Genomic DNA, 17,120 nt, shown 5'->3' with positions numbered 1-17,120 from the left:
CTGCTTCTGCACATTTTATATTATATATAAAAAAAAAATTAATAACTTCACTGTAACACAACAAATTTAGTTCACACATCAGTGCTCTAATGTTGGTTATACAACACTTAGTTTGGGAAGTAATTGCACATAAAAAAATAAGTAGGCCTATTCTTTACACAAATTATATTGGTAGGCTACTGTACGCAGCTAACATAATAGTTACAACCATAGCATTTGCATTATATTTGCTTACTGAATTTGATGGCATTACACTGTAGCCTATAACAGTGTGAAGTTACTGAATATTTTTTCTAAAAAGGGTAAAGTTATTGGAACTGAATTTGGTGACAGTAGCCTACATTGTATCACAGTGAAGCTATTGAATATGTTAAATCATATAAAATGTGCAGAAGGGTTTTGGGATTTGCACTTTGCAGACGGTCCCTTATTCGGACTTGTCTCGCCGGTTAAAGACATTTATATTATAAAGCTCGTTTTGAGGAGAATTGGGTTGTATCTCGTTGTCTAGGTTACTGTGATTGTAAATAGGTGTCGTTTGTGTTTTAACAACGTTTAGCTCAAGAATATTGATCCGGGAAGTTCGAATAGCATGTGAATATATTGCCAACTTCACTGAACACATTGAGTTAAGCACTGACCGCATTTCTTTATATTAGAGTCCAAGTTCAAACACTATGAAACGCTCCATTAACGTCGGAGCTCTGAAACACTGCCAGCGGGACATGCAGGAAGTGTCTGTCCGAGCTGCCAACAGGTTTTGCGTGGGAACGCAAATATCTTTGCGAGGGAACGCAAAACTTTTGCGTGGGAACGCAAATAACTTTGCGAGGGAACGCAAACATTTTGCGTGGGAACGCAAATATCTTTGCGAGGGAACGCAAAAGTTTTGCGAGGGAACGCAGTTTCTCGGGGGAACGCAAAAGTTTTGCGAGGGAACGCAAAAGATTGAAAAAAAAAAATCTCCCATCCTAAAAAGATTTCCACCACCACGTCCCTTTAGGGGCTCCGTAATACCTCGCAATTGTGAGATAAAAAGTCGCAGTTTTTTTATTTTATTTTTTTATTCAGTGGCGGAAACAAGCTTCCATGGTTTACAGTGCGTACCATATGCACGTAAAACTCTTTTTCTTTTCTTTTTTCGGATAAATTGCACGATAAATACAATTCGTGCCATAGATACGAATTTTCATGAGATCGTGTTGGATACGTCATGTTCAGTTTAAGTTATGATAACGCTATTTCTGAATGTTCTTTGAACATCCAGGTTTTTTTCCCGGGTTATGCGAACGTTAAGGGAACATTCCATTTGGCAAACATCATGGGAACGTTACCTTTGAATATTCTCTTCAAGATTCTAAAACAAGTAGCATTTAAAAATGTTTGACGCGAGCAAGTTCTGAGAACGTTCCCTGTTTGCTGTAGGAACTGATTAGGCTACATGTAATCTGGATGATGTAATCAGATTCCAAAAAAATGTAATACTTGTAATTATTTTATTATGTTTTAAAATACTCTTCATAATCAGACTAGCCTACACTTACTTTTTATTGATTAGGCTATAGGCCTACATGATTACTTAATATTCACAAAATGGCAGTAAATTATTCATAATTCACTGATTCTTTCAAATTCTTTCTTATCTTTTTAAATTGTACTTTTTAAACAAGCCTGTTGCTTGTATATGTTTGCAAAGTCTTCCAGTTTTGTGGAATTGCACACACACACACACACACACACACACACACACACACACACACACAGACGGCTGTAATTGCATGGAAAATCGAGGGGCCACACACTGCATAAGCAAATCAAACATTGCATTTTTACTACGTGTTTTAGTGATTGTCTATATTTTAAAATGATTTTAAGAGCTTTTTATCAATTTATGAACCCTTCTGCAGTTTCAAACCCTAGTTTGAGAAAGCCTGATGGAATGTGAAGTTTAATGTTGTTGATAATAAAAGGTGGAATAATCTTTCCTTCTTTTTTTGCATTTTTCAATCAATATGCAACACGACTGTCCTATTCAAATCAACGTGCTAAACGAGTTAGGTCAAAAGTAATCCGATTACAGTGTGTGTAATGTAATAGATTACGTTACTAACTCCAGTTTTCCTCGTGTTTGTGTTCAGTAATGGACTGCAGCTTGAGAGTGATCCACCCAGCACTGCTCATGCAAGAAGAGCGGAAACCGAGATATAAACAAGAGAAAAGCAATGACAGGAGCAGCGTTCACTCCTCAGAGCGAGATGAAAGAGACACGCACTGAGAAAACACAGAACACACAGAGGATTTCAAGAGACATTCCAGATCAGTGATGTTCAGATCTACACTCAAACAATCCTGCGTAGATTCATTACGAGACTTACAGTCCACAAGAAATCAACATCCCTCTGTTTACACTCTTCATTCATGCTCCTGATGTCATCCAGACACGTTCACCATATAATAATATTCCTTTATGATTCAAATACGCCACATTATGGATGATGTGAAATAGATCTTTTAGCCCTGTAACGAAATAATAGTCATATTTTTTTTTATTTTTTTTTTTAAAGTTTATCACATTTGATCATATTTCATATCAGGCTTTTATGGCTCATATAATTTGATATAGTGAGAATATGGAGGGAAAAAAATATTCAAAGGCCCAAAACTGAGCAAAAATATGGAATTTGGTGCAGATGATGATATTTATGGCCAAAAATTAAGATGAAATTCTGATGCTTGTAATGTAAATCAATGAGATCTTTATAACAGTATAACAGATATTGACACACAAAAATGCATATAAATGTCAGTTATCTCTATATCTGCCAAAAATATGTTTTAGTAACATGATATTTAAATGCTGCTGTTTTATGATCAACGCTCTGTAGTTTTAAAACAATGCAATGCAATATTGAGAGATTAATAAATAAACCTTCCTTAAAGCCTGACGATGATCATATTTGATACTCACATTTGAACATGACTTTCCTAAAAAATGATATCAAGCAAACCTAAGTTGCTTCAGTCTATTAAGTGTTCATCTTGAAATATTACTAACAACATCAAAGTTATACGTTTACTTTATAAAAATCAGTGTGGATTTCTCCGCAGAAAGACACATGAAGCACAAGCTGAATGGGGACGTTTGCACAATTATACTAAAAGATATTACTTGCTAAAAAAAGTCTAAACTATCAATCAGACGACAGAAGGAGTGTACAGATTGTGTGTGACAGGTTTATCAGCAAAGTTTTGATCATGTTGATCATTTAGAAATGTGTGTATCAAATATGATACGGTAGGATTTATAGGGTTAAACTCATATTTACTTGAGTTTTAGGTTCTTGTCTAATCCAACACCAGTAAAGTTTGGACACACTTGAATTTGTGCTTCTAAAAACATTTTGATCAAAAGACTTTTGTGAATGTGTGATGTTTGAAATACGCTTATGCATTAATTTCTTAACAAAACGTTTTTTTTTTAATGCATGCAGATTTTGTTTGTTTGTTTATGCCCAAACTTTAGACTAGTGATGTACAGTAGCCTATGTGGTGTGGATAGATTGAGACGCAGCCGCTGTCACAGATAATGTGTGTGAAGTTCAGGTCCAGTTCTACACAGATCGAGTCTCGCGAGCAGAACTCAGTTTACTGGACTCGCGCTGAAACGATTGCCTCAGTTGTCCTTTTTAACGATGTGTTTGAAGGGTCTCGCTGGGGAAAGAGAAGCCCTGGTGAGACGCCAGCTGGACAAGAACGAGGAACGGGTTGAGGGAAGAAAAGAGGAGAGGAGAGGGAAGAAAAGAGGAGAGGAGAGGGAAGAAAGAGAGAAGAGGCTAATGGGGCTGCTCCTCTTTAAAGTGTGATCTACCAGAGGAATTCATGAATGTGAGATCTTCTGCTCTTCTGTTGGAAACCTTCGCAAACACCTTCTCAATATCTTGAGAGGAAGAGGCCAAATCAAGTCCAATGTATTTATATAGAGCTTTTCATAATACACATTGTTTCAAAAACGCTTTACAGAAAATCATGATGTTAATGTTTGCAGTATCTTAATATCTTGCCTTATTTAGCAGATTCCCAGCGAACAGTGAATGTTCAATGCTCTCTCAAAGTTATGCATGAACAAACGTTATTCCAGTACGTTCGTTTAAATCTGGTCTTTAAATATGTTCTCAAAACGTTAGCACAGAAACGTAGCCTAATTATATAACTTTTTAATTGGAAATTCGTTTAACATTTTTTAAATGTTACAGTTACGTTCAGAGAACATTCAAAAGTAACGTTCCCCTAATGTTTGCAAATGATAAAAATGTTATGTTTAGTCAACGTTCATCTAATCAAGAACAAATGTTTTTAAAACAACTAGACATTTTAAACACTTAGAAATAACATTTTCATAACCTACTGGGAACTTAAGCAAAACGTTTAGAGTACATTTTTGTTAGATGGCCAATATTGTAGTTTACATCTTGTGATGATATACTGTAAACGTATATATATACAAACACACATCAAATACTGTATATATATATATATAGGCCTATATATTATACAGTGTGCGTGTGTGTGTGTGTATATATATATATATATATATATACAGTATTTGATATGTGTGTGTGCGTGTGTGTGTGTATACAGCATGTGTGTGTGTGTATATATATACACAGTATTTGATATGTGTGTGTGCGTGTGTGTATATATATATATATATATATATATATACAGTATTTGATATGTGTGTGTGCGTGTGTGTGTTGGGGTGTGTGTGTGTGTGTGTGTGTGCATGTGTGTGTGTGTGTGCATGTGTGTATAATGTATATAATCATATCTCAAAATTTATATAAAGAGCTGGGCGATGATAAAGTGACATTTTGTGATGAAATAAAGAAAACATTGATTATAAACATTGATTTAACACTAATTATGTTCAAAACAAACAGAAACTGTTCTTTTGATTCATAAGGGAATTTAAATGCATTCATTTTACAATTAAAATCACGACAGAAACATACTAATATTGCATTCACAATTATTACAAACTATATGAATAGTGATAAAACCATCCAAACATACACTCATGGATTAAAGCCATTAACTGTCCTCACAGCTGATCGATTGAGCGATATGAAATGTGTTTTGCAATACACGTGCCCTGCATTGAATGAGTTAATGCATGCTAATCTGAGCATTTCTGTGTTTTCATACTACAAAACAACAGATCATTTACTGTGAGATATGAAAGGGGGCACAACATGCCCCCCGCTGATACCGTACAGGCTTTGACCATTAAACTGTGTTTATGGATCACAAAACAAACAATAACAAACAAAAGAAATCGTAGTAATTAGCAAAGGTGGCAATTTCAAACAGATGTGAGTTCTGGCCGCGGCCCAGTCGCCGTTAAATACAGAGACCGACTGACGAGAGCGCTCCAAAACGAGCCCTCGGCCAATCAGGGCGGAGCGTGTGTCCCTGACGGCCCCGGGGTCAAAGGTCATCTGAGCTAAAGCAGATCAGAGGGGCCGAGGGCCTGGAGCCCGGACACAGTCATAAATCCAGCGGCTCAGAGGAAGCCATCCTTTACCCGCAGTTAAATCTCAACAATCACTCTTTCATACGCCGAGAGAACAGATTACATATACAGAACACATTCAATCTTCTGCATTATTATATTTAGATGTTTCTTTATACATATAAACATGAATGCATTTGGATTATTTCAAGTTGAGGTTAAATTGATGCAGCTCTGCCATTTATTATGTTTAGATGTATACTACTGTTCAAAAGTTTGGGGTCAGTATGCTTTTTTAAAACTTTTATTTAGCAAGGACTCATTAAATTAATCAAAAGTGTCAGTAAAGACATTTATAATGTGTGTGTGTGTGTTTGGGGTCACCATTTTCACAAACTGTTTTCAACATTGATAATCATAAATGTATATCTTGAGCAGCAAATCTTAATATTTGAATGATTTCTGAAGGATCATGTGACACTGAAGACTGGAGTAAAGATGCTGAAAATTCAGCTTTGATCACAGGAATAAATTACACTTTCCTATAATATAATCACTTAGAAAACTGTTATTTTAAACTAAAAATATTTCACATTCATTTCTGTGTTTTTGAGAAAATAAATCAATGCAGCCTTGGTGAGCATGAGATACGTTATTAAAAAAACATTTTAAAAATCTCACTGGCCCCATACTTTTGAGCGGTAGTATAAATGCAGCTTTTAAAGATTATTAAAGAGAAGTGTGTTTGAATCCCCGAGGGAGTCTGTAATAAGCTGCACTGACCCAGTTTACTATGGTAGACCTACTTACAGTGGGACAATATCAGGAATGCAACAAGTCATAAACACATCGGGTGAATTATCAGCATTACTCGCCCCCTAGTGGAGGACGAAGCCATGTGCTTGGTGCAAATATAAATTATTTATTGTATTTATTTTTTATGATTTAATAGCTAACTTGAAGTAACTTAACAGTGATTGATGACTCTCACACACACTGCTTCCTTTCCTCTGTATGTGGTTTGTTAAACACAATTGCATTTAGAGGCAAAAAATGCATCATGCATAAATTCTTATTCTAAAGTGACATTTAATATCAGTTAAAAAATACTGTGTGTGTTTTTATAACATGACAGTGTCCGTCAGTAAATGAACAGATGTATAAACGAGGCCTCAGGTGTATTTCAGGAGCTGTTTAAATGAACCAGACGTGCAGTAAACAGCAGGACCGTAAATGTGTCCGCGCGAGTGTGTGTGTAGAGTAAAGTCAAGGTCAACACGCAGGTTACACACCAGAAGAGAGTCACGTTAAAGAAAGAACACAAGAGAGACCGGAAAACAGGTCGACACTTTCACTGGAAACACACAATAAGTCCATGAATTAAGAAAGCAAACAGAGTTCATGTTGACTCTTCATCTCCATTCATGCACTTGCTTTGTACAAAAAAGTACGCTGATGATGGTAATAAAGTACTTTAGAGTGAGTATTAAAACACACATATCACATCATAAATCCTCCTTTACTGACTGTATTTAATGCTGCATTTACATCCACTTATTCTCATCAGCACAACTAGCATTCTACTCGTACTATGTCTGCCATATATGCTATTCTGAATTCAGATTGTTCGAAGAATGACCTTTGACCTCTGACTTCTGACCCTGTCGGAGATTCCTCAGCTAAAATTTACAAGCCTAATTCATAAATCTGCAAGATGCAGTTCTGGTCTAGATTCATTGTTAAGGGTGAAAGAGAATAATTGAATCTTTGTATTCTTTCTCGTAGGTCAAAAAGTGCTTGCAACACCAAGGTCATGGGTTCGATTCTCAGGGAATGCACAGAACGATCAAATCCACATGTAAGAATTTATGTAAATGAACATTTCTAATAGTTGTTAAAACATCCTCGATGCACAATTCATAACACAACCGGTCTCATTATTTGTCCGAGGCACATCTGCGAGAGTCTCGCTGTCGGTTCGCTTGTGTTGAGGTAATGACATTGAGTCCAGCGCTGCTGCAATGCGACCGCATTAAATTTCATAGTCTGCTCAATTACATCTTCATAATCAGAATGGATGACAGAACGGCCTCGGACTCCCTGAACACGAGACATCTAATGTCAGTCTGACAGGCCTCACATGGGCCGAGGGAGCCGAGGCGCGCATACATATTAATCAGGCCGATTAGACGTGTTAAACGCGGGCCAGTATGGAGAGGTGGGTCTCGAAGACCTCCAGGTCTGCATCTCATCCACACTGCAGTCCGCTCTTCCCTGCATGCACCGGGGCCGAGGACTCCCACGAGCCCGCGCGCGCTCCCTGCCATCTGCCGTGATTTATAGAAATCGCCCGATGATTTATGGTCCAGTCATCGCACAATGAAGTCGTCCTCTTTCATTCGCTCGACCTCCCCGACCCAGCCGCCACTCCCAGCCAGGTTTGGGAAATATGCTCTAATCATACACTAAAAAGATGTTTAAACAGTGAGGTCTGGCGGAGGGAATTGAGCCCTTTAATAGAATTAATTTTCTCCGGCTGGGTGAATGTTGATGAGGAAAAAGTGGATATGAGACGAGGCCACCGCGGAGAGAGGCGATGTATAACTTACCTGCGCCGGGACTTTCGTCTCCAAATAAACAATTACAGGTGTACAGGGAATCTCTTCCACCGATTTAGGACACAACCTGGACATTTTAAATCTCAGATGAGCATTAAAGGATTCATTTTTACTCTCCCTACTCACGTATGTTTAAACCTGTAGGACTTGTCCTGGATTTTCATAGGCTACTTGAGGTCTTCTTCATGATGCTTTGTGTGATTAACAGACCCAAACTGACCCCCATTAATACGGTAGATCTCAAATCTCAAGTCCACCTCAAAATGAAAATTTCCTGAAAATGTACTCACCCCAATGCCATCCAAGATGTTCATGTCTTTCTTTCTTCAGTGGAAAATAAATTATTTTTTTGAGGAAAACATTTCAGGATTTTTCTCCAAACACAATGGACTTCAATCGCAACCAACATGTTGACGACCAAATCAATGCGGTTTCAAAGGGCTTTGAAGAGCTTCACACGGCTCTGCACGATCCCAGCTGAGGAATAGGGTCTTATCTAACGAAACGATCGGTCATTTAAAAAATAAAATAAACATGTACATACTTTTTAATCACAATTGTTCGTCTTGTGCTGCTGGATACTATAGGACGCGCCAGGCATTACGTCATAACGTTGGGAACGTCACGCGTCACGTCATCTAATCCTTTGGGTGGAGTAGGCTTTATGCCGAGCGTCACGTGACCAAACCGGAAAACGGGTCTCATTGCATCCACTTGTCAGAGAAAGTGTTAACGGCCGTAAGAACTAACTACGATATCTATGGATTTTTAAGGTAATCAGCTAACCTACTAAGTTCACTTTGTTATTGGTGTTTTATGCTATTTAAATATCTAAACGTTAGTGTGAAGAAGAAAAAATAAAAAACTTTTAAATATCAATCTGCACATGCGAGGGACATTGGTTATGCTCATGTTTGCTTGCTCCTTTTAAGTTATCTTGAGTAAAACCGCAAAAAAATTCATGAAGCACATACAAAAGACCTGAATCGGAAGCGAAGTGATCTGTTTTCCGGCTTGGTCACGTGATGCTCGGCATAAAGCCCGTTCATCTAAAGAAGCATCTATGACCGAATACAATGCCAGAGTGAGAAAAAGTCACATATAACCAGAAGTTCATTCAACTAGACATGTGAAAGGACAATTTCAACTTGAACTGATTTTTGTATGTGAGAATTTAAAGTGATTTAACTAGATTACAAGCTTCATATGCTTCATTAATGCATACTGTGAGTTTTTACACACTGAGGGACGAGAATCATTTTCTCTTAAAAACCCTATAGCAAATCAACACCTCTCAACCCACTTGACTTTTATAACCTGATGTATCTCTAAAAGAAACGGGATTTTAATGATAAATAAAAATGTAGGAGGGATTTGGTTTTATCCACACGAGGAATTGAGATGGTGAAGTTGGTGGAAAAGAAAAAAGCATTGATGACGTCAGCAGAAAAGAAAAGTCGTCTCATCTTAAAAGTCACGTGCACTGATAAATCAACACAAACTCTGCAATTGAAAACTATTGGCGAGTTTGTGGATAATTATGACGTTGCTTATGACGCTTAATTTTTTCTAAACATCGTACATTTTCCTGTGAGACTGGGTTGGATAAATCGATCATATTAAGACCAGGATTATAAAGGTAAATTGTGAATTCCTGAAGCACTTTTTAGTGTCAGCAATCAGTAAAACAGAAACTGTGCCGCGGGGATCCATAAATGAGTCCTTGTGATATTCCACTAATGATTAATCACACTGAACGAAGTCTACAGTAAATCAATATCTCCACGTTAACGGATCTGTCAGCGCAGATGCTGGAGAATACAATCACAGATCATCACACGCCGTCCTGCTATTTTCAGCTTCGCTGCGTCTCATCTCTGATGATGATGATGGTCTTCTGGACAGTGATGGCGTGTCAGGACACATGTACCTCTCCAGACATCAATGATTATGATCGTGTCATTCATGATTCAGGCAGCGTTCTGTCATTTCATGATGATCTCAGAGGACGAATGGACAGTTTGACCAAATTAATTTAATATCTGTGACTCTACAGCAAGAGCACATGAGCTGCTTTCAGATGAACAGATTGTTAGCATATGGACACATAAACATCAGTTGTGGTAAACGAAAGCGCATGTTTGCATCACGTTTGAGCTTCTGCAAGAACCAATGAGGTTCATTCTCGTGTTACGCATCACGTTTGAGCTTCTGCAAGAACCAATGAGGTTCATTCTCGTGTTACGCATCACGTTTGAGCTTCTGCAAGAACCAATGAGGTTCATTCTCGTGTTACGCATCACGTTTGAGCTTCTGCAAGAACCAATGAGGTTTGTTCTCGTGTTACGCATCACGTTTGAGCTTCTGTAAGAACCAATGAGGTTCATTCTCGTGTTACGCATCACGTTTGAGCTTCTGCAAGAACCAATGAGGTTCATTCTCGTGTTACGCATCACGTTTGAGCTTCTGCAAGAACCAATGAGGTTTGTTCTCGTGTTACGCATCACGTTTGAGCTTCTGTAAGAACCAATGAGGTTCATTCTCGTGTTACGCATCACGTTTGAGCTTCTGCAAGAACCAATGAGGTTCATTCTCGTGTTACGCATCACGTTTGAGCTTCTGCAAGAACCAATGAGGTTCATTCTCGTGTTACGCATCACGTTTGAGCTTCTGCAAGAACCAATGAGGTTCATTCTCGTGTTACGCATCACGTTTGAGCTTCTGCAAGAACCAATGAGGTTCATTCTCGTGTTACGCATCACGTTTGAGCTTCTGCAAGAACCAATGAGGTTCATTCTCGTGTTACGCATCACGTTTGAGCTTCTGCAAGAACCAATGAGGTTCATTCTCGTGTTACGCATCACGTTTGAGCTTCTGTAAGAACCAATGAGGTTCATTCTCGTGTTACGCATCACGTTTGAGCTTCTGCAAGAACCAATGAGGTTTGTTCTCGTGTTACGCATCACGTTTGAGCTTCTGTAAGAACCAATGAGGTTCATTCTCGTGTTACGCATCACGTTTGAGCTTCTGCAAGAACCAATGAGGTTCATTCTCGTGTTACGCATCACGTTTGAGCTTCTGCAAGAACCAATGAGGTTCATTCTCGTGTAACGCATCACGTTTGAGCTTCTGCAAGAACCAATGAGGTTCATTCTCGTGTTACGCATCACGTTTGAGCTTCTGCAAGAACCAATGAGGTTCATTCTCGTGTTACGCATCACGTTTGAGCTTCTGCAAGAACCAATGAGGTTCATTCTCGTGTTACGCATCACGTTTGAGCTTCTGCAAGAACCAATGAGGTTTGTTCTCGTGTTACGCATCACGTTTGAGCTTCTGTAAGAACCAATGAGGTTCATTCTCGTGTTACGCATCACGTTTGAGCTTCTGCAAGAACCAATGAGGTTTGTTCTCGTGTTACGCATCACGTTTGAGCTTCTGTAAGAACCAATGAGGTTCATTCTCGTGTTACGCATCACGTTTGAGCTTCTGCAAGAACCAATGAGGTTCATTCTCGTGTTACGCATCACGTTTGAGCTTCTGCAAGAACCAATGAGGTTCATTCTCGTGTTACGCATCACGTTTGAGCTTCTGCAAGAACCAATGAGGTTCATTCTCGTGTAACGCATCACGTTTGAGCTTCTGCAAGAACCAATGAGGTTCATTCTCGTGTTACGCATCACGTTTGAGCTTCTGCAAGAACCAATGAGGTTCATTCTCGTGTAACGCATCACGTTTGAGCTTCTGCAAGAACCAATGAGGTTCATTCTCGTGTTACGCATCACGTTTGAGCTTCTGCAAGAACCAATGAGGTTCATTCTCGTGTTACGCATCACGTTTGAGCTTCTGCAAGAACCAATGAGGTTTATTCTCGTGTTACGCATCACGTTTGAGCTTCTGCCAGAACCAATGAGGTTCATTCTCGTGTTACGCATCACGTTTGAGCTTCAACAAGAGGTTAGGTTGAGCTTCTGTTTATGTTGATCAATGTTTAAATGTGAATAAAAGTCAAATTCAATCTATTCAGTATATAAAGTGATCAAGCTTTTTCAGAAAATTATTTTACGATCTCTTTATGAACTTTTTGAAGCGTAAAAGTGGTAGTTGTGTAGCAGTCTATGGATGGACAGAAATCGCTCAGACTTCTCTGAAATCACTGTGTGTGACAACAACGTAGAGTACAACTACTGCTTGAAATATTTAAAGTTGCTCACAGACTTAAGAAATAGTATACAGGGTTGCACGTTCATGTAAAACATGAAATATTAAGGGATTTTAAAGTCTGAAAGTCATGGAAATTAATAAAATTTTCAATAGAAAATTTTATATTGAGTAAAAAAAATAGTGAGTAAAAAAAATTCTGATGTTTATCCAAAACATTACTGGAGTATGTTTACAAGAAAAAAAAGTCTTTCTACTTCAAAATTTCACATTTAATTATTTTACTTGCCATTCATTGTAATTATGTGTGAAATTGAGCAGCAATTGCAAGTGAAAATTATTTTAAAGTAAATATTTTCAGTGTACTTACATACAGTTCTCTCTCTATAAATCCCTATAAAAAGATGAAGAAAAAAAGAAGAGTAAATCCAAATGAAAAGCCATGAACCTTGAGTATGTATACTGCAGTATGCTAGTCTTTCATTCCAGAATCTGATTCCTCAAGAGCTTCAGCTTTGTGTTATCGCCTCCTGCTGGTGGGACACAGAAACGGGATTACCTCCAGAAGGATTAATTCTCCTGTCATAAATTGTACCAAAAGCCAATTATTGATTTAATATCTCTTCTTATAGAACAGGAACTCCATTTAAAGCACATGGCAAGATAGAAAAAAAGCAGCAGGATAACCAAAGGACAGGTAACGGCTACAAAGACTGAAACTTGTGAAGGTCTGGAGTGAAAGTCCAGCGAGTCTTCAGACATCAGAGAGACAGATGAAAGAGCATCTCATTCCTGACACTCGTGACCTTCAGCCGGACATTCGGAGCGCTTCGGGAACGTCTTGCTTCGTGTGTTTCACTGTATGTGCAGAAGGACAAGTTTCCAGATTTAACTTAAATTATTAAAAAATAGGTGTTGAGTCTCAAAGCCTTTCAAGAACATAAGCATAAAGATATTAGTTCTGTTTTAGGACAAGAGTTTTGGCACTGTGACATTATTTTCACGACTATAAAAACACATTTAAGATCAAATTCAAATGCAAAACATTCCAGGATATTGATAATTTATCACATTTAAGATCAAATATTCAAATTCATTGCATGCAAAAGCAAAACATACTGATAATTTAAAATGTAAATATGTGTAATGATGATTTTAGAAAAAAAATTAATGGTCTAAAACAGGCTTTTATGTTTTCAAAATATTGATTTTCCTTTTGTGGTAAATTATGTTCTTAAAAGTCAGCTTTTAAAATTTAAACATCAGATCAAATTGAAATAAATAACATTATTACTTAAATACTTACAAAAAAGTAATATTAAAACATAAATCAAGTAAAGTCGTGAATGAATCTGCTCTGACGAAACATCCTGCAATCAGAAACACTGCTTAATTAAAAGAGAAACTGACTGACGTGATTAAAAGAGAAAACACACACGCATCAGCATTAAACCTGCAGTGATTCATCTGAAAATCACCATTAATAACCTCAATATCAACACCTAGATAAATATTTAAAGATCATAATCAGCAAGTATTAATGTCACAACTAAAGGGCAACTAAAATAAAACTCTCTCAGACACACGAGTGGAAAACTCAGGTTTCGTTTATCTAGAGCAAATAGTTTACAGATAGCAAATCCTACACAGGTGAAAGTTAACAAAAACAGTTCATATATACAGCTGCCATAAAGCACAACGTGTGAAATAAATACAGACATGATATCAAACATGAGCATCTAAACTGAAGGCATGCGCAGCATGTGAAGCTCTATGTCTGAATCTACTTGCATTAGCAAAGCGTTTATGCAAAACTCCCTTCAGCAAATGAGCTTTATCCACAGTTCACTAGTCAAGCAGGAACATCAGAGTTGGTGATTTACTCGGTAAGATCTTTACAACACTGAGTTGCTTATCATACTGAATTAAAGATTCTAGCAGGTCCATATGTAGTTCACTATAAAGTATTTACAATCTGAACATTTGATTCTCTTACCACCAGCATTAATGAAGTGAACAGTAGTGACGTCTGTGTAGTGAAGGTGTATTGATTGCCAGAAATCTTCAAACTCAGGGTACTTTACACGACAACGATTTACTAAAAGTGGAAATGGTATCATTTAAAAAAAAACTTGCACTTTGAAACCTTTGCATTTTCAGGCACGCAAAATGCCATTTTTTGTAAATGAACGGCCAAAATGCATACATTTTTTTATTTTTTTTAGTTTAAAAACGTCATGTAAACGGGCGCTTAGGAATGTGTTTAAAATTTAAGGGGCCGTTACACGACACCGTTTTCAACTTCCAATTTTTTTATGCGTGCACGTTTATTTATACGACAATGGCGTTTTTGGGGCCTTAAAACGCAAACTTTTGAAAACGGGTTTCAGAGTGCAAGGTTTTGAAAACGATACCGTTATTGTCTGTGCATATCTGCATATATTACATGTTGAGTCTATACACGAATCCGACGAGCGTTCTGTGTAGGCTGCCATCTTGTGGCGACGCCATTACTGAGCTGTGACCGGTATGTAAACAAACCTCCGTGATAACCATAGACTGTGATGATAACGCACCCTCGATGACAGCTCTATGTGACAGCTACAGCCAGGCAGAATGACTTGTTGGGTTGATGATGTTAGACAGTGGCCTCCAGTCACAGATGAAGGTACAAACGATCTTACAGATTATTTATGAAAATAGCTTGGCAAGCCAGCTAGGCTAACGTTAGCTAACGAGGAAACTATAAAAAGATCTGTCCATTTGGCAACAATAAATAAATGAATGACATCAAATAAACGAATTCATGTTTTTCATTTGTGTCCATTATTTATCTCATTTTCACATTGCAAAAGGCAAGGGTAAGGTACAGCTAGAAAGTATACATAATATCGACCAATTCGTGTTTTTAAACCATGGAAAGAGGTCAATATAACAGCAGGAGAACAATTATGTCACATAACGTTACATTTAGCTCAGGAAAGCCATTTAATGACCATAGCATGTTAATTGAATAGAAAAAATAGCTAGAGAGGAGATTTTGCTGAGCACTATATTACATATTTATTATATTTTTTACTTATGTCATTAAATAATTGTTATTATAACAAAAACTACATTATATTTAATTTAATTTGTTATTTTAATGTTATTTAAAAAAAATTCTGTCACAGTCAAGCAAATCAAACATTAACAACAGACATAACAGTAATGTTACTAACGTCACTGCTCCAATGCGCCCTTTACTGCCGCCACTGAAACAATTTAAACTGGAACATGTTTTCCCACTCGACATTATACAAGTTGTAACGTTAGTGACAGTCGTAAATCACGGGCTGTTTATTCCAGTGGACGCAAGTTGCAACTAAAACAATAGGAGGCAATGGCGCAATGCTACCCAGCAACAGCTCAGTAATGGCGCCCGCTTACTTCCGGTAGTTTCGCCGGATTCGTCTATAGGGGCGCAGTTTCTTTACAAAGTGACATCGCCATCTACTGCCCAAACAGCAGAATACATTGTTTAATCCGTTTTCGTGGATCGGCGTGAATTGTTTTAACAACGTTGTCGTCTGTACGCGAAAAACGCGAAGGCAAGACTTTTCCGTTTTTAGTACATCGCTGTTGTGTAAACGTACCCTAAATTATATTATCTTCATTGTCTATTTTTTTATACTAAATGAATACATTGTAACAAATACTAGAAGGATTATAGATGATTCACTCCACAAAATCACCAGTTTTTTGTGTGGAATATTCTTTGGGATTTCTAACAGGAGCGGATAATGTGACTTTGTTTTCATGGTAAGGCGCTTAAATTCAAACCCCCCCCCCCAAAAAGAAGGAAAAACGAATGAAATCTAAAGGTAAACGTTCAGCAAAAGCACAGAGTGATTCATTTAAGCACCAAGATTTAAAACCGTTTACAAAAAAGACTAGCAGAGCACTTTAAACGGCCGAACAGGCGCAAACCGCCCTGAACCACAAAACTGCAAATTGACTACTAGTAAAAATCCAATTTGGATAATTTTTTTTTAGTTAAAATTATTGCTCTAAAACTTCAGATACGCTTATACATTGTTTGATACCACAGCATGTCAATAATCCTGCAACTAATTTAGTGTTTGTAAGTGGAAGCTTTCGTTTTAAACCTGGCCGAGTGTGGTTTGGGATCATCTGTTTGATTTTTAAATGAATATTGAGGGAGATTTTAATACTTCTAAATCTAAGATTATCAAATTGTGTTTGTTTTAAAAAAAAATGTGGTCCTTAAATCACAAAAGGAGAACTTTAGTTAAAGGAGAACTCCCTGTTAGTGTTAAAATAATCATGGTCCTCCAAAAATACCTTCATGCTAACAGATCACTGGGATGTGCAACGCTGGAATGAGAGATTTCAAACTAAATTTGCTCTTTTACAATCAGACTTTGAGCAAAAACCTCTTCTCCTGTTGGCCAGACATGAAACAAATACTGTACAAATACAATCTCTGTTCTTGCATATTTTCAGATGCGCAAAAAAATGACACTCATCACTAAAAACCAAAAGCGTTCTAGAAAACTGGAGGCAGCAGCAGAGTTAAAGACGTGAAACTACAACGGACGAGTGCTGACGCTGGAGGTTTGAAACACGACTCCTGATTGGCCGATTGGACAGAACTTTACGTGTGCTTTGAATATGAGGAAGTTAAACGCCACTGCAAAAATGTAACGGTAAAAAGTAATAAAGCATTAGAGAATAAAAGTCGTCGCAACAGCTCTCTCACACAAAGGCACAACTTCTGCGCACACACACACTCACACACACTCTCTCTCTCTCTCACACACACACACACA

The 17,120-nt window shown here is 37.6% G+C and overlaps 1 protein-coding gene across 1 annotated transcript in view; it reads right to left on the bottom strand.

Moving 5' to 3' along the window:
- Window positions 1-16,660: 16,660 nt before the first annotated feature.
- Window positions 16,661-17,120, bottom strand: part of LOC130071443 (CLIP-associating protein 1) — a 104,017-nt gene continuing 103,557 nt past the window's right edge. Inside the window, exon 44 of the mRNA XM_056236279.1 lies at window positions 16,661-17,065. The gene's annotated coding sequence lies outside the window, so the exon portion shown is untranslated. The remainder of the gene's footprint in view (window positions 17,066-17,120) is intronic.

Source organism: Rhinichthys klamathensis, unplaced genomic scaffold (genome assembly GCF_029890125.1).
Source record: "Rhinichthys klamathensis goyatoka isolate OS25496 unplaced genomic scaffold, OSU_Roscu_1.1 h1tg000444l_1, whole genome shotgun sequence".
Taxonomy (NCBI): Eukaryota; Metazoa; Chordata; class Actinopteri; order Cypriniformes; family Leuciscidae; genus Rhinichthys; species Rhinichthys klamathensis.
Note: the sequence above shows the minus strand (reverse complement) of the source record. Positions and strands in the feature narration are given on the sequence as shown.